General features: G+C 43.5%; 1 protein-coding gene across 3 annotated transcripts in view; it reads right to left on the bottom strand.

The window, feature by feature from the left end:
- The window catches only part of FMOD (fibromodulin), an 82,543-nt gene that overhangs the window by 13,981 nt on the left and 45,519 nt on the right, over positions 1–23,043 (bottom strand). Inside the window, exon 1 of one of the 3 annotated variants that reach the window (XM_081010126.1) lies at positions 3,518–3,603. The exons of 1 other annotated variant lie outside the window; for it this stretch is intronic. The gene's annotated coding sequence lies outside the window, so the exon portion shown is untranslated. Of the gene's footprint in view, positions 1–462; positions 693–3,517; positions 3,604–23,043 lie in introns of those variants that run through there. One more of the 3 variants, XM_081010125.1, reaches the window with a different exon arrangement.

Raw genomic sequence — 23,043 nt, 5'->3', positions numbered from 1 at the left:
TCCCTTAGGTAGAACATTGCAGAGTTGATGTCTCAGTGATAATCTTCACATACTAGTAATAATTCAGAGTTAACAATTCTTATTTCCTCCCCCTGGTTTCATTTTCACCAATATGCACTACACTTTGATGCAAATGATGCAGCCAGGTACACAGTGTCCCGGGCATAAACTGGAGGGCGGCAAAGGGATCTGGCAAGATGGTGTGTGTGTGTCTCATCTTGCCTCCCACTGCCAAGAATTTCACAAATTATGGAGGAAGAGAAGTCATGATTAATGAGGTCAAAATGTTCCCTTCCCCAATAATCAAAACAGGTCTGTACCCTTGCTACTCATCCTATTGCATGTGCTGCTCACATGCTGACCTCCTAAGTTAGCACGATGCTGCAATTGCATTTGGCCCATTTGTACCAGGGATTGCTGAAACATCCTCTCACAAAATATGCAATTCAGAAATCAACTCACCTAGATTCAGAGACACCTTTTCCCACAGCTTCAGAGTTTGCCTGTGTGATCCTCTTGTGTATTATGGAGCATGTAGGTGCAAGTTTCAACTTGCCAAGGTTGGTACCCGCCCAGATTCCTGATCAAATATTGTGCTGGAAGACCATGGGCTCTGCTGTGATGTTTTTTGGAGTGACCTCCAAGCAGCAGGCAGTTTGCAAAGCAGAGTGAAAAGACCTTAAAGCTGCTTGGCGTTATAAATAACTACATCTCTCTCTCTCTCTCTCTCTCTCTCTCTCTCTCTCTCTCTCTCTCCCTCTCTCTCTCCTTTTTCCTCGCACAGGGTTTGGCACTTCTAGTCTCTCTTTCTGTTTAACAAGTTAGTGGAACCCTGGTTGTTGTTTTTAACAGACTTTTGCTATTGCTGCCTGTATTTCCCATCAAGAAGATGCAAAGAAGTTGGAATGAAAAAATATATATCTAGATTTGGGGACAGAGCCGAAAATGTGAAAATAAATTGTGCTGTTTAGAAATGAAGTCTCTTTTCATCCATGCAAATAGAGGCTAAAGCTATAGAAACCTGTAGTTCTGCAAATGGCAATGTATTTGGGGGGGAAATATGCAGCAGAATCTGGCATTTCAGTATTAACATTTCTCAAGAAAATGCCTACAGCTACAGGTTGCAACGTCCCAAGACCCATCAGTTTCACGTGATCTCCCCATGACATACACAACACTATTCCTGACCTTAGATTCTCCCAACTCTTTGTCACACTGGCTATCGCTACTCCAGACCGGTCTCTATTCAAATGTTCTGTAGCAAATTCTTTAGTTAACCCAGAAAATAATAGCTCTTCGTGGTAGCAGAAAAAGTGGTCTTTGCTTTCAGACAGCATATTGAATCAGCCAGAGCAGTAAACCACCCAAGAGACAAATAACATCTAAGAACCAAGCCCTGAATATAACACAATGCCAGATCTGCCTTTCATCCTAGTTGGCAGCAGTGTTACTGGGCCTAATAATGCTAGTCATGCTGTCAAAGAATCACATGAGCATCCTTCAGAGTGCTCTATGTTGCCACCTGCCCACAATGCACCACGGAGGCCAGATGCAAAAGAAATCAGGGTTCCAGCACTTTTAAGAGCTGCGCAAAAGAAGGAATTTCAGAAAGTGTATCTTGTATGGCAAGTGTGCCACTCTCGTCTGTAATTCCCATCTAAATTCAGATCTTACAGCTCTAACACCAGGTCAATTTGTTTTTGTTTGTTACTGCTTTTTGTAACATCTGGCTTGAAGGTTTCTGGAGAATCAAAAGCTTGCTTCTATTTTGTGACGTTGTGATGCACCCAAAGAACGGTTTTGCATTAACTTGGTTTATTCATCACAACACCTCAATCAGTGTGTGAATGTAACCAACTACCTTTCTAATTTAATGTAACCTGATGACACCAAAATAAATGTAAATATTATATATTTCCCCATAAATTATGTTTCTGAAGGAGGAGGGCCATTTCACGTATGTGTAAAATATTTTCCATGTCCAAATTACCTGCTAATCTACAGTAGATACATATAAGGAACAGAAAGGAAAATCAGCTTCTCCCTTTTATTCATCAGTGTTGGCCCAGATAGGATGGAGCTGGTACATTTTTGTGGTCTGCATACTGGAACCCCAAGGTCCAGGGCACCTTATATAAGCTCCAGTAATTAACTGGGACATAAGTGTATTTTAACCTGTAACTCAAGCTTTGGTTGATTAATTGTACTGATTAACAGTGTTTTGCTCTCCACCTTTCCTCAAGTGGTAAGGAAGTTTGAGTAGCAGCCTTTTAGATGGCTGTTCCCTTCCAAGAAGAGACATAGAGCTTGTCCACACTTACATTTTGCCCTCCTCTTTCCAGGCACAGGTTTGCACTTTGAAGCTCCATGTCTAAGCTCACCTTTGTTGTTGCTCCAGAGCTTTCCCCACAACCCCCCCCCCCCCCACTATTTAAAGCTGAAACGCAACAAACAGCAATTCAGGTTTTCTGTGGCTTGTTGTTTGCTCCAATTCAGATTTAAAGAGTGGGTTTTCATTGAGAAAGCTCTGGAGCAAATAATAATAATAATAATAAGAAGAAGAAGAAGAAGAAGAAGAGAATAAGCCCTTATGAATAAGCCCTTATGCTGTGTACACATTACAGCTTACTCCAGCATACTCTCACTGCTGGCATTTGAAGCTGAGTAGATATAACATTAGTCACAATCCATGATTATTCTGTGGCTTCTTGAGAACTACTCCTGTTTGGTGGGCTTTCCCTCAAATCAGGTTCAATCCAATTTGAAAATGGAAGCCAGTTAAAGCAGAGATGTGTATACCTCAGGCAACCATTGCACACGTGTAGATGACCACTTCAGTGAATTGGAGTTTAGTGCAGGGGAAACAAATCATGTAATGAGTATCAAATGAAGACATCCATCCCTTCACAGTTCTGTACAAGTAACTTAAGAATGTGACTTGAAATGTTAATGTGTTTCAAGCTGCTGATGTGTACATAGCCTTAATGGCATTTCTGTTTATCTACAAACATCTCAGCTGAGCACGGTGAGGGAGTTGCAAGCAGCTGGTGCTTAAGACTGGGCTAATCTTTAAAGCAGCACCAGTTCCCCAAAAGCAATAGCATGCCTTTGCAGCTGCAAAAATGAAGTCTTGCCTCTTTTACTAGCCACATTTCAAATGGTAAAGCAGTTTCACTCTTGGATTGCAAAAACTGGCCATCCAAGTCCACTCAGCAAGCATCTTTTACTAGCAACCTATACAAAAGCTAGAAGAAATTGCCATCTTTTTTGCTGACACACAACCTGATAGCATTCTTTCCATAGATTAAAGCTTGCAGCCTTGTTATAAACCTTCCAATACACTAATGTCTAAGTAAATGCTTAACAAACTCAACTGCTATATTAACCAGCACAGTAAGGTAAAACAAAAAAACAACAACCCATTTCTTAGTGCTAAATGTCCTCATCTGTCATTATGCTTTCTAAAGCCAGGATTTTCAAAGTGTGAGACTTGCCTCCCACTGGACATTCAGCTCACCTCCAACTACACACAACTCTCTCTTTAGTTGTACCTTTGGACCGATCAAAGAGGTGGATGGCTGATTGACTTCCTTCTCTGGTCTGCTCAATCCTTGGTGCTGTGTTTTCTTCCTTCAGTAGATGTTGGCAGGGTTGGAAGGATTTTAAAGTGCTTTATTCTCTTCTGGAGATCTCCCCTTGAGGAATTTAAGTGCACACTCTCTCTCTCTTTCAGAATGGGTGTCTTCTTTGATCTCTTTGCACCCTGTGGAGGTGGGACTGACCAATATCAGCTGAACTATATTTATACTGTCTCTGCTGAGGAAGCTCAAACAACCCATTCCTTTATTTTTAAGTAATTCTCTCTCTGTGGGTTACTTCTTTTAATTCATCATCAGTGCCCCAGTAATTGTTTTTGTGCTCCTGCAAATATTTCTATTACTTATGAAGTTAAATTAAATTAAATTAATATCCTACCTTTCCTCTCTTAGGGCATACATGGTCCTCCTCATCACAACAAGAAGTTAGGCTAGTATGTGCTCTTTGAATTCTCATTGAATATCAAAAAGTGAACTAACTTCATCTGTCACTGTATCTGAAGACATGTGCATGTATATGGGTATGTAATCTTTCTGCCATTAACACCATGTAGAGTAATTATAGTAATTTGGCACAGGTACACCCCAAAATCTAGGAACCCCAATATTGTGGAGTGTTTGGAAGGCAGTTCTTCTCCACTTGCCAAATGCAAAAGACTTGATTCTTGTTCTGGAGTAGTGTGAGGAAAAAGAGAAAACAATGTCTGGATAATAATTTCTAAGTTTGCTTGTTCGTTCATTCATTCATTCATTCCCTGCCTTTTTCCCTGACTGGAACTCAAGGCAGCCAACAAATAAAATAAGAACAGCTAAAAACCTAGGGAGGAATAATTAAAAATGATTAAACATTAATAGAAAAAGCAGATCAGATAACGTAGTTTCCTGTAGATAAAAGGAACTGTTGCTCAGCACATGGGGGTAATGCAAGAAAGGCTCCCAACTCTTAAAAATGTTGGAGCTGAAAATTATTAGCCACATAAATGGATAATATAAACCAGCATGAACGTAACTTCCAGGGCCTTTAACACCCTCCCCCTGAAATAAAATCTTCTCTTTGGATGGGTGGAAGAACTGCTTACCCATGGCGCACTGGCAGGGGGTCTGTGCTGTCTTTGATGTTCAGCTGCCAAGGTGGCACTTAGCCACTAGCATTCAGCAACTCAGCAAGTGAGATCAGTTGCCAGGTCACACCAGACCAGACCCAAATCCTACTCCCAAATAAACCAGCAAAGAATTCTACAAAATTCTACGCTCCTTCCCATAAGTGATATTAGCAACATGCCTCATTTTCAGCTCCTCCTGTAGATGGAAGTCTCAGGTTAGTGAAGTTTTAGCTCTTTTATTCCCCCAGTTGTATCGGGGAGGGGTGTGCAGCAATCAGTTCAGCCAACTGCCCAACCCACCTAATGACCATTCTTTCCCCCTAACACTTCCCAACGCAGCCCTGGGTGCCCCAAATATTCAGGTCCTTTTGATGCCCTTCACCTTCCATTCTTGCTCTGTGGTTGCTGGTCCTACTTTGAGGATCCCAAAACAGCAGGGGACCATTCCCAAATAATCTCAAAAAATAACTGGATCGATAAAAAGATGGGACAATGCAGATGAGGCAATGATGAAGCAGCGGGAAGCAGACAGGAAAAAGACCGGTTGCTTCTCTTTGCCAGTCACCTTCTTAATACTAACTGACTGACTGATAGATTAAATACTCACCCAGGGGTGGCCCAAGACGCTTTGGCGCCTAAGGCAAAATGTCCTACTGCAGCCCCTGTGATATGGAGGGGCACATGAGGCTCTGCAAGGGCTTCCCCTCAAGGACAGGCCCTTGCAAAGCCTCACCAACAGGGGGGAGTCAAACTCTGCAAGGATATATGGAATGCCTCCCTCTCCCTGAGGTGGTTAGGACACTTGTGGGGGCAGCACCTCTTGCAGTTCCACCACCTGAGGCAACTGCTTCACCCCACCTCATGTGTTACCCAAACCGACTTGGGATGGCTTCCACAACTGGCAACTTGTATCCATGGCGAATCCAATGAAATGACCCTTTTGCCGTGAAAATCTGACAAAGGAATCTGACAAAGGCTGAAGAAGAAGGTCATTGTCTTGAGCTCACAACCCTTAGATGCTTCTTCATTATTTTTGCCTTTATTGTTGTTATTGGTATTATTTTGGGAGCCTTAGAATGTCAAGGTTTGAGAACTTCTGCTTGAGAGAAATCTGGTGTTATTGTTTATCTGCACCGCAGGCTCCATCCGTCCAGGCCTCTCCCAAATTCCGTTCCATTTCCCTCCAGCTTGCCCAGGATAAGCAGTGGAGTTCACAGTCCAAGGCTATTGCCTTCCGCACGCATAATAATATATGCAATATTTTTAAAGCTCCAAGACAAAACTGTTGGCACTCTAAAAAACAAAATCTTTGATCCTGAAAATAGAAAGGTCTAAATACCAATGAATCCCAGTCATATCTGTGCTCTTTGCTCTAAGGCTTTCTTCAAAGAGTCTGACCACCCAAATCCCTTTGAAATGCTCTGAGAATTAAGAAGTCTTGATCCACATAGCTCTTGTAAAACTAATACTGTTTTCCCAGACTCTTCAAAATCCATGAAACTTTAGAACAGACATGTTGGTGGCTTCCTCCTATCACTTCACTTAGTGGTTTCCAGACTGTTTTGGGGGTTCTTTGGAAGCATACTAGGGGTTCTCCAAAGAGAAGTTCAATAATGGCGATTTAAGCTCCTACTAAAGGCAGCTTGTCAGACACTACCACTCTTCCTCTGCAAATTGCAACTGCAGGAGAGTTGGGGTGCAGTGGAGGCTAATGGAGCACTGCTCCACCAACCTCAGGCTACCCTCAGCCACACCCTGCCTGCCTGCCTGAAGTCCAGTGGGTGGCACTTCCTCTCACCCCCTTCCACTTTAGTGTCAGAGTTTCCCCTGTTGAATTCAGCAGGGGGGGCGATATGGACAAAACCAGAATGAGTTGATTTTGCCCGTCCTTGCCTCTGCCTCCACTTATTGTGCCCTACCAGTTCCAATGGGCACCAGCCTCCTCTGGCTGGGTGTGTTTTGGGTCATACTCTCAGCTCATGCAGGGCACTGGGTGCAAGACATAATGATCTGTATAAATTGGCCGTGCACCCTAGAATGACTGCTCACGTGTTCTGCAGTATATCAGGCTTGCAGGGCCTTCGGGAGCTACAGGAATGTCTTGGCAGATGTGTCAATGCAGAAAGTGCTCTGGGTGGGTTAGATTTTATTTATTTTTGGTTAAGCCATTGCTCTACATACGGCGGTTCTCAACCTGTGGGTCCCCAGATGTTGTTGGACTACAACTCCCATCATCCCTGAGCTCTGGCCTGGGGACCCACAGGTTGAGAAAGGCTGCTCTACAGTGTCCACCACATTTGATATAAATGTATGGGGTGTATGACGTGGGCGTTCATTGAAAGAGATGGAGTTGCGTTCAGGTTATTATAATATTATGGCCCATTGGTGTTGGAGAGTAACTAGCCAAAACAAGTCAAGAGATTTCTAAATAAGCTGCAAATAAATAGCAAGAAGTTATTTGTTTAACCTTCTTGGAGCATGAGCCTTGGAGCATGAGCTGAGTTGGGCACTGCCGTGCAGGAAATGAGCTGGAATGAATGTGCATCACTATTGCCCTGTAACATTACTGTGGTTAGTGCAAGTAGCCAGTTGTGCTGTATCTGACCTGTAAACTCTGCAGGCCATCAGAGATGGACATATTTCTGAACTGAGGGGCTTAGGAAGTGCTGAAACATTGTACCTAATTAGTAGAAGTTATCAGAAATAGATGGAACTGGATGAACCTCATCTTACAGGAGTCCCCCCCCCCCCATTAAGCTTTTTGTTCAACAATAAGTAATGGTAGACATGGTTGGGGCAGACCTGCTGCCATCATATACAATTTGGACCCCAGACAATTATGTTCAAAGCAATGAAAATAAATCAGATCAATGGGAGCCATCATAATGAGATATTTTATTTAGTCACCTTAGCGGTAAAATCCATATAGAACTGGACTGCTGAAGAGTCCATCAGGCAGAAACCAAATAAAGCTTTCACATGAAACCTGTATTACTCAAAGGTGCTGTCCAGCAATTTCAACCCAATCTGAATCTTTTACATTGCATCCTGGTTAATTTAGTTTGTTTCAAGCTTGCCTTCAATGCTAGAAAATGGGCAGTTTTAGCTCTGTATGCATAAAACAGTTGCTTTGAATTGCTCCCACGGTGGCTGCTTAGTTTGTCGCCATGTATAGAGTTTTGGAACCTTCAGTTCAGAACCCTTTTATTCTTCAACATTTAAGGAAGCTGTCACAGGGACATTTTAAATCACCCCCCCCCCAAATGTGGCAACTATTTTCAAGTGTACCAGCTCCACTTTTAGATGTGAATAGACAGATTATTCCTATACAAAAGTAGGAAAGCTTAACAATAACCATCCTCTAGCTGAATTTTCCTCTTTGACTTCTGTGCCAGTCTAGCCTGCCTCTTGATCTCCTGGTTTCCGACTTGCAAGCTCAGCCACTAAGTCCCTGCCTTGGTTTTCTTATTTACTGGCATTGTAGCCAACTAAGTTACAGGAAACTGAGCACGTAAATGTCAGCTTTGAGAAATGAAGACACACTGGGCTTTTTACCTAACCCAATGGGAAGACATTCAGCCAAGCCTTGATCAAAGGTTGACTCATGATCAACACGGCTACTATCCCATTTCAGCATTTTTGGAGAGGTGTTTCAAATAGGAAAGATATACAGATGCCAAGTTGCAACCTGGACATTTGTTTTTTATCTTCACATCCTCCAACAAAGGGAAGGATGAAGCAGCCATGATTTTTCTTGTATGTTTCTCTCTCATTCCCTACTCATCCACCACTCTCCCAACTGAGTGGCATGCCTGAAGTCCATCTTAGTGCAGGAAAAGGAGGGAGGCGGACAAAAGGATCAGGGGAAAGAAAGAAAGAAAGAAAGAAAGAAAGAAAGAAAGAAAGAGGTGGGAGAAGATTGGGCTTCTCTGTCTTTTACTTCAAAGGAGGATTTACAGAATGTATTTCTGAGTTAGAAACCAGCAGCCTTGAAAAGATAAATGTCCCTTAGCCCTGCTGGCTAAACCTACCCCACCTATTGCTTGGAAACATTAGAGCTTGAGCCTACAAATACATTTCAATGAGAACTTTGCAGGCCCATGGTTGGCAAGCCCTTGTTCTTACAGGCAGCACAAACAGTTGCACTGGTTCTCAGAGGACACATAAACTTGCTAGAGCAGAGATGGGAAACCTGTGGCCCTCTGTATGTTGTTGGACTCCAAATTACATCAATCCCAGCCAGGATGGCCAATGGTTGGGGGTGATGAGAACTACAGCCTAACAACATCTAGAAGGCCAAAGATTTTCCCATCCCAATGCTAGAGGAAGTGCAAGTTCAAATCCCAAACTTGGTATTGTGCCAAAGACACATTAACACCATTCTTTCTCTTTCTAGAAGTGTGCTTCCAAGTTATAGGTTCTAGCTGTGGCAAAGACTAGGCATCTCCTTTCGAGGAAAGGGGGAAATGCAAGCCACAATGAAATTCCTCACGTAGAGATACCAAATAGCCAAACATTCCTTGAGACTATGCTAGGAAATGAATGTCAGGCTATGTGCATACATACATGTATATCTTTGCATACAGTTACGTAAATTAATTTTTGCGGATGCTCAGAGGGACCTATTTCCTTTGGGAAATGAGGAACGTCTCATCATTTCTGCAACAAGATTCCTGTTTATCTGTGTATGATATATAAACAATAAACTATGAACATGCCTAGACAGACACATTGGATGCAACCAAGAAGCGACCAGAACAAACAGCATCAGATCTGGAGGATTTCAGGAGGAAGAAGAAAAGCAAGACTAATTAGCTTCAGACTCTGCAGACAGTTCCATGCAGGACTGTGGATAACAGGCCTCATGTTTCCTGGCTGGCTTGTCTAAATGTTTTCATCCGTGCAGACTCCTTCCTGCCAGTTCTGCTTCTCTCCGTCGTCTTTGAAATACAGAAACTCTCCTCATATTGACACTGGCAGAAAGTGTCCTTTTCCAAATACATTTGAATTACTTGAGCTCACTGAATAAATGGTGAAAGTCAGTTTCTGCAGAGGTCTACTCTGCAGACCATCATGAGGCTGCTTAAATGAAACTGTAGACATCATCATCATCATCATCATCATCATCATCATCATCATCCCTCCTCCCAAAGCAGACAACAAAGTACCAAAAACAATACATTCAAAATAAAACTTAATAAATAAAATATACAGTCATGTGGTTAGCATGACTAAGCCACTTCTGGAGAACCAGAGCAGTGCACGAAACACCATTTACTTTCCCACCGGAGCGGTACCTATTTATCTCATCTAGGAGTCTTGGTTGACCACAAACTTGACATGAGTCAACAGTGTGACGTGGCAGCTAAAAAAGCCAATGCAATTCTGGGCTGCATCAATAGGAGTATAGCATCTAGATCAAGGGAAGTAATAGTGCCACTGTATTCTGCTCTGGTCAGACCTCACCTGGAGTACTGTGTCCAGTTCTGGGCACCACAGTTCAAGAAGGACACTGACAAACTGGAATGTGTCCAGAGGAGGGCAACCAAAATGGTCAAAGGCCTGGAAACGATGCCTTATGAGGAACGGCTAAGGGAGCTGGACATGTTTAGCCTGGAGAAGAGGAGGTTAAGGGGTGATATGATAGCCATGTTCAAATATATAAAAGGATGTCATATAGAGGAGGGAGAAAGGTTGTTTTCTGCTGCTCCAGAGAAGCGGACACGGAGCAATGGATCCAAACTACAAGAAAGAAGATTCCACCTAAACATTAGGAAGGACTTCCTGACAGTAAGAGCTGTTTGACAGTGGAATTTGCTGCCAAGGAGTGTGGTGGAGTCTCCTTCTTTGGAGGTCTTTAAGCAGAGGCTTGACAACCATATGTCAGGAGTGCTCTGATGGTGTTTCCTGCTTGGCAGGGGGTTGGACTCGATGGCCCTTGTGGTCTATTCCAACTCTATGATTCTATGATTCTATGATTCTATGATTCTATGATTCTATGATTCTATGATTCTATGATCTACTTGCACTTTGATGTGCTTTCAAACTGCTAGGTTGGCAGGAGCAGGGACCGAGCAGCGGGAGCTCACCCCGCCGCGGGGATTCAAACCACTGACCTTCTGATCGGCAAGTCCTAGGCTCTGTGGTTTAACCCACAGTGCCACCCGCGTCCTTTCCAGCTCAACCATACAGAGCCTCAATCCAGCCACTATCTTCTAGCCCCAGCTCTGCACTGCCCAATACGTAACATGGGAACTTTACAGAAACTCCACAAGCAATATTTTACAGCAACTCCAACTTCATGGAGTTGCTGTAAAGTTAATGGAGATGAAATATGTAAAACATTTTTAGACATTCTGCAAAGGAGACACTGTCCTGGTTTAGGTAAACTGTCTGCACACAGTGGCTTATTGACCAATTTACTGGGAAATTCAAAGGTCAGGACTGTAGTTGGACAGTTTCCTTTTGGATTCTTTTCATTCATGACCTCAATTTTCCCACTAACGGGCTTTTTTACCAATTCAAGCCACATTCTTGAGACAAGATTTCAGTTTTTTTAAAAAACAATTCAACAAATTCCCCAAGACAACGTGGCTACAGTTCAGACGTCATTTCCATCATAACACTGGAAATTCTGAATTCAAACAGGGTATCCACCCCCCCTTTCAATAAATGCCTCCTGTGTATTAATAAGAACGTGTAACCACATTAGTTGTCTAGATTTTTAGAGTCCTATGGCTCCCACAGGAAGCCATAGCACAGGTAAGGCGTTGCTAAGGGATGGTCTTTTCAGTAGGCAAGGCAAGCCCATGATCTCAGGTAGAGGACTGGGAGAGGTGCCCCCTAGCCCATCCAGCAATGCCTCCGTCTGCCTGCCTGCCTACCAGCCTGCCACTTGCCTGTTGTTCAGTGGGCCTCTGTGAGCATCACCACCACTTTGCCACTGTTCCAAAATGGTGGCAATACTCCTAAAGTGTTCCCTAAGTCTTTCTTGATGCCTAGGCTCTGAAGAAAGGTCCTTCTTCAGAGTGAGTCATCGTGGGCAAGGTTTACTACTGTGGAGCCTTAAACAGGATTATCTGTTGTTGCGGCAAATATTGTTTTAGGCTTCCTAGAAGAAAACGTTAAACAGTATTTGCTGTCCTTGGGGCTACCTCACCCACAATGCCTCAGTCTGAGGAAGGGCCTCAGAGAGATACTGTGGGATGCAATGGCTCCAGATGCTTTAGGGATGCTTGCACTGCTGCTAATGGGTTTGTCCACACTTCTGCTTCTCCCTTGAAAGTATGCGTCTGGAAAGGTTTTCTGCTTGTCCAGTGGCATAGTGTAGTTGCTGGTGCCCGGGGCAAAGCAAGTGTCTCCCTGTGGCTCTGGAATCTGGCAGGAACTCAGTCACATGGCCTCGATGAGGGAGCCTGTCATGTGGGCACCTCTCAGAATTTTGCATCCGGGGCCACCACCCCCTGCCCTCCCCCATGCAATGCCACTGGGTTTGTATGCAAAATTATTTGTATTTTAAGTTATGTATTGAACTTTAATTGTTGTAGCCTGCCCTGGGACCTTGGGGTGAAGGGTGGAATTAATAATAATAATAATAATAATAATAGTCATAGATGGGTAGCCGTGTTGGTCTGCCATAGTCGAAATAAAAAAATTCCTTCCTGTAGCACCTTAAAGACCAACTAAGTTAGTTCTTGGTATAAGCTTTCGTGTGCATGCACACTTCTTCATCTGAAGAAGTGTGCATGCACACGAAAGCTTATACCAAGAACTAACTTAGTTGGTCTTTAAGGTGCTACAGGAAGGAATTTTTTTATTTCAATAATAGTCATGTTAGCATGGAGTGGTTACATGCTGTTTCTAAGTTATCCTGCAGAAGTCCCTCCCCTCTGGGTTCTGGTATCATTGAGGGAAAAAAACCATGGAAACCTCTAAGCCAGAGGTGGCTAAACTGTGGCCTTTCATATGTTGCTGGGCTCCAACTTACATCAGCTCCAGCCAGCACAGCCAATGGTAAGCAATGGGTGGGAGTTGGAGTCCACCAAGATCTGGAGGTCCACATATTTCCCACCCCTGCTCCAAGCACTTGTGATGTGGCAAAGAATCAGAGCAGCAAGGGAAACCTAAGCCAAAGCTGAGCAAGTTATAAAGTTGGTAGTTGGGAACCTGCAGGCACCACAAAGCATTTCTCAATGAGCTGAAAAGTTTATTTGGGGAAGGAAATGACAACCAGCCACCATTCTCCAAGTGGTGAGAAACTAGTTTGCTCATGGATGCTCTGAGCTGTCCCATCTTAATTATAGGTCAACTCATGGACTATGGAGCCAACAGTAATTAACACTGTCTACTTTCAGATTGATTAGATGCTGGGGAAACCAGGATCACAGTTCACTAATGACAGGTCTAGGATCTCATCAAGGGGTAAGGTTGACATGAACCATTGAGAATGTGTATTCTCCAGAGACCTTAAAAATGGGTAACAAAAGGTTCTTCTTCCATGCTTCTTCTATGCCCTTCTTGACGCATTACAGCTTTTAGATTGCATGTAATGGATGTTTGTGTGTAGGCATGCTCAAGGCTTCAATCATTCACACTGTATCTTAACATAACAAAGGTTATGAAAGTGGAAGTATGATTCCTAGAATTGTACAATCTCCGTGTCCCCCCCTTCCTCTTCACTTCCCCTCACTTCTTTTGATGTAAACATGCTGTTGCTTTTAAGAACAGCTTTCCTCATTGTATGCTCCTAGCTGTAGGTTTGTTGTTTCACACAGAATGTATGGGCATCCAAATTACAACTGGCTTCCCAATCCTTAAAATACATTGGATCCAGAAAGAAAATAGGCTCCATTTTCAGACTCAACTGCATTTTGCAGTGTGGTCCAAGAAGAGAAGTGGCATGGAGCATGGCTTTCATCTACCCCAGGGCTTCTTGATGCGGTGGTGTCTGGCAACCAATGACCATATTCTATGGAACTGCAATGGGATCAGAGGCATCATTTTCTACAAGACTGTTGTACAGTGGTACCTCGGGTTAAGTACTTAATTCGTTCCAGAGGTCCATTCTTAACCTGAAACTGTTCTTAACCTGAAGCACCACTTTAGCTAATGGGGCCTCCTGCTGCCGCCGCGCTGCCGGAGCACGATTTCTGTTCTCATCCTGAAGCAAAGTTCTTAACCCGAGGTACTATTTCTGGGTTAGCGGAGTCTGAAACCTGAAGCGTATGTAACCTGAAGCGTATGTAACCCGAGGTACCACTGTATTCTGGAATATCCTGCTGCAGAGAGTCCAGTGAAAGGGCCTCATGGTGGGCTAAAGAAGTATCAGAGGAAGATACAGGTGATCTAATGGAACATGAGGCTGAATAAGCAAAAAAAAAAAAAAAAGTTCTTTCCATAGAGACTTGAGGTTTTTTTTAATCTGTCACTCAAAGCCCTCTTCATAAAAGCAACATCTCTACAATCTTTGAAGAACCTCTGTGGCTGCCATTGATCCATTCACAAGGGAGGGGAAAGCGGCAGTGTGGCCCCTCTTTAGTAGGGTATTCCATAATTACTGCCAGTTCTTCATTCAGAATTTATCACCCAGTTCTGTGCCTGCATAATGAGTGAGCAGTGAATAATTTGGTCTGAAGACTTCCAGCTGAGATGAAAGGTAAAATACAGCCTCTAAAGCTATAGCAATACAAGAAGCATGATGGTCTGCATGATAGTAGAGCTCAGTGTTTCAGATCTTGCTGTATTCACCAGGATATTGCAGAATCCATGAAATGGAATATAAGCTGAAGGCAGTCCTGCATCAGGAAAAATTTAATGTCTGATGTTTTACATTTTTTTATGTGTTGTATGCCACCCAGAGTGGTTGGGGAAACCCAGTCAGATGGGTAGGGTATAAATAATAAAAATATATTATTATTATTAGCCACATATGCATGATATAATTGTGTGTACATCACAAAACAGGAATCAAAGCAATATTGATAGTGCCATGCAAGGAGGTTTAGCCTTGAACTTCAGTGTTGTAGACTTCCGGGTCAGCGCCATTGGCGAATGGCGGAGTTCCTCCGGCCGGAGGAACGGGCTCCATGGAAACTGGGTCTTCCCGCCGCGGCGAAGGTGGGGACCCGCTAGAACTCCCAGGCGGAGGAAGCCTGGGAACGTGGGGTTCGGCAGGGCACCAGAAGTGCCCCCTACTCGCGGGGAATCCCATCTAGGGGCTCCGGAGCGAAGTGGGGTGAGAAGCGCGGTGCTACGAACTGACTGTTACTTTCATGGAGTGAAGCCGCACAGCCATTGCCAGAGAGCGCTGACTTTTTCCTGTGGACAATTGGACTTAAAACAAGTACCTGTGAGTAGAAACGGAAAATTGGATCAAGAAATTGTGTAATTTGGTATCGAAGCAGGAAGGTGCAAACAGGAAGTCCGCCTTCCGCTTTTTGTATATAGACTAAAGCAAAAACTTTGCAAGCTAAAGCCGGGAAGCTGTCAAAAAAGACTAAATTTCCTTCATTCAGAATCACTGAAACCCCCCTTGGAAGCAGGAGAAAAGGGGGGGGGGACTCTGTTTAACCCTAGCAGGAGAGGGAGTGAAGAAGGATAAGTTTCCACCGTCTCTAACCTGGGAACGGGGTGTCAGAGACAGAAACTGTTGGAGAGGTTCATTGACTGTGAACGTAATACTTTGACAGATAGCTAATGAAGAGAAACAAGTTGATTCTAATGTTGCCTTTTGCATTTTAAAGAAACAAAATACCTGAAAAACATCTGAAATATCCGAAAAATGAAAGTAACTTTCCTTTGTCTTCAAAAAAAAAAAAAAAATGGATACAAATAGATTGTCTCCTCTAGAGGGAGCTTGCTACATTGTTGCTGTAGTATATTGGAGACCCAACATCTGTGAGATTAAGACCGTGGGAACAGTCTTTTCTGACCCTGAACAAAGATGAGCTGGGAGGAAGACTGGGTGATTGCTTTATGCAAGACAAATGCTTTGCTGGAACAGATGCATGAGAAGATGGACTTGATGAATGAGAAAATGGATTTGACTGTTGTGGTTAATAACTGTGGACAAACAGGGAACATTGATACAGAAATCATTCAGGAACCAACCTATGAATCTGTACTGACTGGGCAAGTGCAGATGACAATGGAGGAGGATGCGGCCGCACCTCAAATAGTACAAATGGAGAGACCCGAGGCCCTACAGGAGCATAAGCCGCTGTTATTGAAGATTGAAGTTGGAATGGGCCAAGGGGAGTCTGGAGACAAGGAGGTTCCTAGCTTTGGAGAGATCTTGAAATTTGATTTTAAATACATTTTGGATTATATCGAGGACTGTGGGGAGTGGGACTGTGGGGAATGGGCGAGCTGGATGAAGGGTGATGGAGACAATTTTGGGTTGGAATCCCCCAGAGACCTACTCCTCAATGAGAAAGGAAAGAAACTAAGACAGAGACCAACAAAAGACAAGGAAAAGGGCAAGCACAAACAAGATGAAGAAGAACTGCAGAAGGGACATGGAAGAGACTTAAGGGCCTTGGACATAAGGCTTCCAGGTTGATGGACTAGATGGAAAGGACAGTAAGGACTGACACGACCCGAGACCAGGAAGAAGAGACGTTGGATGATGATTGAAAGAGAATTTATAATGGGAATTTTTTATTTTAGAATCAGCTTAAATGAATATTAGGGAAAATGTGGGAATGAAACTATACGACTCTAGCAGAAATGATATCAGGAGCTATGTATATTTGAAAACAAAGATTTAAGTCTTAAGGTACTTAGGGGTAAGATAAGGTTAAATAAATTAAGGTAATTTGAATAACAGAATATGGGGAAAGATGGAAAGGACTTGTTGAGTTAATTATTAGGTTAAATTGTTAAAATAAATTTTATAACAAAAATTGAGAAAGATGGAAAGAATTTGCTGAAATAATTACTAAACTAGAATACAAAAAGGAAGGTGTGAGGAGGTCAATGAAACAAGCAAACGGAAATTATGGATATGCAATTTGGGATTTGTGTTCTTCTTTCTTTTTTCTTCTTTTTTATTTTCTTTTGCTGTATTGTCGTATTGGTTTTTATATTTTGTGCTTTTCTCTTTTTTATTTTTTTATTTTTTTTGTATTGTAGTGTTGTTTTTTATTTTTTATTTTTCTTGTAATCCTGAAATTATCAATAAATATTATTTTTTTAAAAAAAGAACTTCAGTGTTGTATGTGCAGAAGTCAAGGCAGAGGGAACATGCAAGGAATGAAGTTTTCATATATACACAACTACAGTGGTGCCTCGCAAGACGAAATTAATCCGTTCCGTGAGTCTCTTCGTCTAGCGGTTTTTTCGTCTTGCGAAGCAACCCTATTAACGGCTTAGTGGATTAGTGCTATTAGCGGCTTAGCGGCTTAGCGGCTTAGCGGCTTAGAAAAAGGGGGGGGGGAAGCGAAAAAATCTCAAGACTCGCAAGACATTTTCGTCTTGCGAAGCAAGCCCATCGGGAAATTCGTCCTGCGAAGCGCATCGAAAAACGGAAAACCCTTTCGTCTAGTGGGTTTTTTGTCTTGCGACGCATTCGTCTTGCGTGGCACCACTGTAATTCAGATTAATCAATCAGATTCAGTAACCTGATCTCGCATTCACACTGATCTGCGAATAAATCCCATTGAAAAGGTCTTACTTCTGAACAGATGTGTACAGTATTACACTGTAAAATAGGTTCATGTGGGTAGTTAGGTTGAAGTACTATACATTAAGTGTCTTATGATTGCAGTTTTTAAAAATAAGACTAGATTGTTTCCATGGCTCTTTTTATTTGGCTTATGAGGACATCAGTGGCAAGTCTGCAATAGCACAACACAGCAGTCCACATCTAATAACTTCAGCCCTTCAGTGTCCAATATATGGTTTTACTACACTAAAAACCTATGATCTTTATTTCTAGGAAGGTGTTTTCTCACTGTGGTGTGTGGGATAAAATCAATTTGCTCTTCCACCCACATAGAAACTAGCAAGTACAAATGAAGGGGAACTAGTGATATTTACGGATGTGGGTGGCGCTGTGGGTTAAACCACAGAGCCTAGGACTTGCCGATCAGAAGGTCAGCGGTTCGAATCCCCATGATGGGGTGAGCTCCTGTTGCTCGGTCCCTGCTCCTGCCAACCTAACAGTTCGAAAGCACGTCAAAGTGCACGTAGATAAATAGGTACCACTCTGGCGGGAAGGTAAACAGCATTTCCGTGCGCTGCTCTGGTTTGCCAGAAACGGCATAGTCCTGCTGGCCACATGACCCGGAAGCTGTACGCCGGCTCCCTCGGCCAATAAAACAAGATGAGCGCCGCAATCCCAGAGTTGGCCACGACTGGACCTAATGGTCAGGGGTCCCTTTACCTTTACCTTTAGTGATATTTACAATGATGCCTGGAAAAGCAAACAGAGTCTCATGGCCTCTTAAACACTAACATATTTTATGTCATAATAATAGTAATAGTAATAATGATAATGATAATTTATTTCTTATACGCCATCTAATTGGGTTGCAGCAGTCATTCTGGGTAGCTTCCAACAAAAATATAAATAAAGAAAAAGAAAAAAAGCACAAAACTACCACATTAAAAGCTTCCTGAAACAGGGCTACCTTCGGATGTCTACAAATCTCTCTCTTTCTCTCTCTCTCTCTCTCTCTCTCTCTCTCTCTCTCTCTCTCTATCATCTATCTATCTATCATCTATCTATCTATCATCTATCTATCTATATCTATATCTATCTATCTATCTATCTAGGTTTACCTTTTTTACATCTGCTGAGAAATAATGTATGAAAATGTATTAAATCAGTGGAAATGGCTTCCTAAAATACATATATAATTGAAAATAGCATATCATAACACTTATATTAGGAGAAATGTACATCTGAGAGCATATTGCCAATAATATAGGCATTTCTTGTTTACTCTGTGCCCTAATATAGGCATTTCCTATACTGTTTTGTCTGAAGAATTTCGCCACAAGATTCAATAAAGTGTGAATTTTGAATGACTGCAGCATTTCAATTTGCATCTTGGCTCAGGAAGTGTAAATTGGGAATGTTCGCATTAAAATGTCAACCAGATGTATTTCTCCTCTGATCCCTAATTCCTCTTTGGGTTTTGCAAGCTTGGCACGCATTATCTCTGCTGAAAGAGGACATGAAAAAGTGCCAGGTGACAAGATTTTCAAATCCTGCCACCTGCACAGTCCAGTCTTTATTGGGCAGTCTTCACCCAGTGCCTTGGGAGTCTTCCTCTCTCTTTTTGCTGCATCCACAACAACAGGCAGCCATGGATGTCTCTTGCATTCTCTTTGTGGCACCAAGCTTGGTCAGAAGTGCCAACAGCTGTCCAAGAAGAGAAGAAAGGAGGGGAAATGTTGTATTTCCCTAGTCACCATTTTCCCCTCCATGTTTTCAAGGAGCCTCTGAATATCTCACACTCCTCAGAAGCCTGCTTATAATCCTAAACAAACAGACGAGGGAAGGAAACTCATTTCCATCCTATTGGCAGCCATCTGAGAAGACACTGGAAGGCAAAACCAACAGAAAGTTCTGTGAGCTTTGGAGGTCTCTTCTGTGACGTGCCGAGCACCCATTCGTATGCTGCTGGTTTTCACTTCAGCAGAACCCTTTCAAGTATTCTGAGCATTTACAAGGAAGAACAGGATTCCTTGCCTCTAAGAATACTTACATCTTAAATAAAACAAGTATACGCCGAGGCTGAACATTCATTTACTGCTGCTGGCTACATATTGTGATCATGTGGTGCGTTATGGAGGCAATACACTCCAGCATGTGATAAACCCCACCTCTGTGATCCTTGCCTCTTAAATAATGTGTGTTGGGGGAATCCCATATATACGTTCCAGACAGTTAACACTTTCTTGTCAATGATAACACTGTCGCTTCTACAGCTCTGGATACCTACGCAGTGACGTAGCTAGCTGCTTGGGCACCGCACACGGAGGGTGGGGTGAGGTGCCATGGGGCGGGGGGCACAGGAATCCCAGTGCCTAAGCTGTGTTCTGCTCTGGTGCCATGCAGGCCCGTGTTGCTTTTTCAAGTAGCGAGGAGCCTGCAGGGAATCCACCCACTGCCTCCCCCTCAGCTGTAGCCCCACTGCGTCACTCCCAGGAGAGATGTTCCTTCACTGACAGGTGCGCTGCAGGCCCTGCGGTAAGTGCCGCCCCTGTGGTATGGCGCCCAGTGTACCCACTCCCCCTAGCTACGCCTCTGTACCTACATACACCAATCTAGCATCCAAGTGGCTATCTCAAAGTCTGCAATCTATTGAGCAGTTGCAACAGCTGGGGACCACTCCTCCTCCACCAGTTTATGTACCTTCCCCCAATGGCCTCCACCCACACAGCCAGAGACTGCGCCCGCATGGCAACTTCCTCTGCTCCTCCCTTTTCAGTCCCTTCCTGGTTCTGGGAGGAGAGGGGTGGGGAAGCACCTGGCCCTTCACTTGCCTGACCTGCCTCTTCCTCCTCTTCTTCTAATGCATCCTTTCCTCCGCCCTCCAGCTCTGAAGCTTCCACTTTCTCCCACCCTTGCCGGTACCGTTCCCCACAAATCACTAACCCCCTCTTCCGAGTCAGACTCCAGCCCGCTTCCCCCGGTCACACTCACCGGCATCTCGCCACTACCTGACAGTGATACTATAAAGGTCCACAGCAGTTTCTTGAAGCTCATGAGTAGATTTTACAGAACAGCTGCTATGCCTCAGTAGATGAGGACTATTTACCTTTATTAAAAAGCCTTTTTGATCAGGAGAAGGATGGAAGTATACTATAAGAATGGCTCATGCATTGGTATTTTGAAATCCTGTAACTCACCATAAGGGGGTTGGGAACAAAAATGTGCTTTTAGAAAATAGAAGGGACTTTATAAAAGGCCTATCAAAACTATGTAGTAAAACTCTTCTGGTTGCCTGTGTTCTTTCCATTGGACCAGGTGTCCTTCTGATTGAACTGCCCTCTAGTGCTGTGGCTCTTAAATATGGTTACACTTGCCCTACTGCTCTGAGCAGTATGGATATTCGAGCGGCACAGGTTTGCTTGCCCAGGTTTGGTTTCTCTTGGAAAGGGGATATTGGAGGCTTATTGGTATTTTAAATATAGGGGTTAAGCATAGGCAGAGGAACAGCTGATGATTCCATTGCACATCAGATCTCCAGAAGGAAACAAACCCTCACAAAAAAGACACTTTCCAAAGCTTGTAAAACCCCAAACTCAGCTCAGCCTTGCCTTTGCATCTCTCACTCAATCTGTCTTACTTCCCAAGTCAAGCTGAAATATCTACCGTTTCTTTTCACACAGAGAATTATTACATAACCTGTGGCCAGAAGCAAGTGGAGGAGGAGAGAAAAGTATGCCCCTTCTGAGGGCCTTCCAAGCATTTTCCAGCCGTTCAGAAAATATCTGCTGGCCTTTTAGCCAGCAATCTCTCTAACGAAAGGTAGGCATAAACAGACCTGCCCATCAAGCTTGAACTTCTTTAAGCAGACCTTCCAGTTCTATTAACTATCTCCTGTCCAACTCCCTAAAATTACAACAATATCTGACTAAAGGTGTCCTTTTGGGATCTAGGCCTCCTAGTCCTTAGGTTTAATCTGTCAACTTCACAGGCAGCCTGCAATCCATAGCTCAGGTTGATGGGCACTTCAGGCCATGAAACTTGTGGAATGTCTTGCTGTCCCTCAAAGCCAAATAGCTTTTCCAGTTTCCACTACTTTGGAATGAATCTACTTGGCAGCTTTGGGGAAAAACACAGCACAGAACATCAACTGGACGGAACTTGGCTCCCAAATGGGGTGGAGGGAGGGTAGACGTCTCTCCTCTTAAACGTGTCTGAGATATGACATGAAGAAAAACACCGGGTATCTGGGAAAGCTATTAGAATTCCACAGTGCCTGATGATCACCTGTTTAATAGTTAAAACAAACAAAATAGCCAAATAAAACGTCTTTGAAGTGTCTTCCTGTCCTGGCGTCAATCACCTAATTTCTCATATTGCTTCTTTTGAGTTCAGTAAACAGCCAGAGTGCACCGTGAACCTACCAATAATGCCAGTTTCCCCTCCTCGTTCAGATCCCAGCTCAACTGCTCATAGACACACTTCACACACAGAGGGGCACCACACCACTTTAAGGAGGAAAACATTTAGCTCCTAGAGAGCTGTGGGGATAAACAGGGTGGAAGAGGAGAAAGTACACTTGTGCTTGGGTCCTGCTTGCTGGTTTACAACAGGTCAGGTGTCTAGTTGGTCCCTATGATGCTGGACTACGTGGGCCACTGGCTTGCTCCAGCAAGCTCTTCTAATGTTCTTATTGTTGCAAGATGGCCAATAATTCTTTCTTTCTTTCTTTCTTTCTTTCTTTCTTTCTTTCTTTCTTTCTTTCTTTCCTCCAGCACTCTGTCGCCTTTCTGCCTAACTGCACTTCCTGCTCTCAAAACGCTCCATGGGAAAGAGTCACCTCATGGGTTACATCTAAGCACATGGAGCTGGGAAGGCTGCAGAGTGCACACCACTGGTGAGATGATCTGTAGAATGAACGAGGGGGACATGGGTGGTGCTGTGGTCTAAACCACTGAGCCTCTTGGGCTTGCCAATCAGAAGGTCAGTGGTTCAAATCCCCGTGATGGGGTGAGCTCCTGTTGCTCTGTTCCAGCTCCTGCCAACCTAGCAGTTTGAAAGCATGGCAGGGCAAGTAGATAAATAGGTATCGCTGTGGCGGAAAGGTAAACAGCGTTTCCGTGCGCTCTGGTTTCAGTCACGGTGTTCCGTTGTGCCAGAAGTGGTTTAGTCATGCTGGCCACATGACCCAGAAACCTGTCTGTGGACAAACACCAGCTCCCTCGACCTGAAAGTGAGATGAGCACCACAACCCCATAGTCACCTTTGACTGGACTTAACCATCCAGGGGTCCTTTACCTACCTTTTTACCTTAGAATGAAAGAAAGGACATTCACAAACCTCTCTCAGCCACCTCAAAAATAAAGCCAGTGAGACCAAAAACAAACAAACAAACAAACAAACAAACAAACAAAGAACCCTGCACCCTGCCCATGAGAATTTCACCAAAATTTTCTCTCCACTTTCGTAATGTTTGCATGTAATTGATTTCCCCTTTAATAGAAGGAAAATGTTAAAATATTTTTGTCCTAGCACTAGTTTTTACAGACAGAATAGGAATCAGGCAAGAGAGGCTTGTGGATTGGCTGAAGGTGGAGCACCCTTAGGGCTCAGGGGCTCTCTGAGGGAATCTGATGCAGAGTTAGCAGATGTGCTACCCATTTTAGGAGTTTGCTTTCTTCTG

Source organism: Podarcis pityusensis (assembly GCF_964106645.2).
Source record: "Podarcis pityusensis genome assembly, chromosome: 6".
Taxonomy (NCBI): domain Eukaryota; kingdom Metazoa; phylum Chordata; class Lepidosauria; order Squamata; family Lacertidae; genus Podarcis; species Podarcis pityusensis.
The sequence above is the reverse complement of the archived record's forward strand: the minus strand, read 5'-3'. Positions and strand labels throughout refer to the sequence as shown.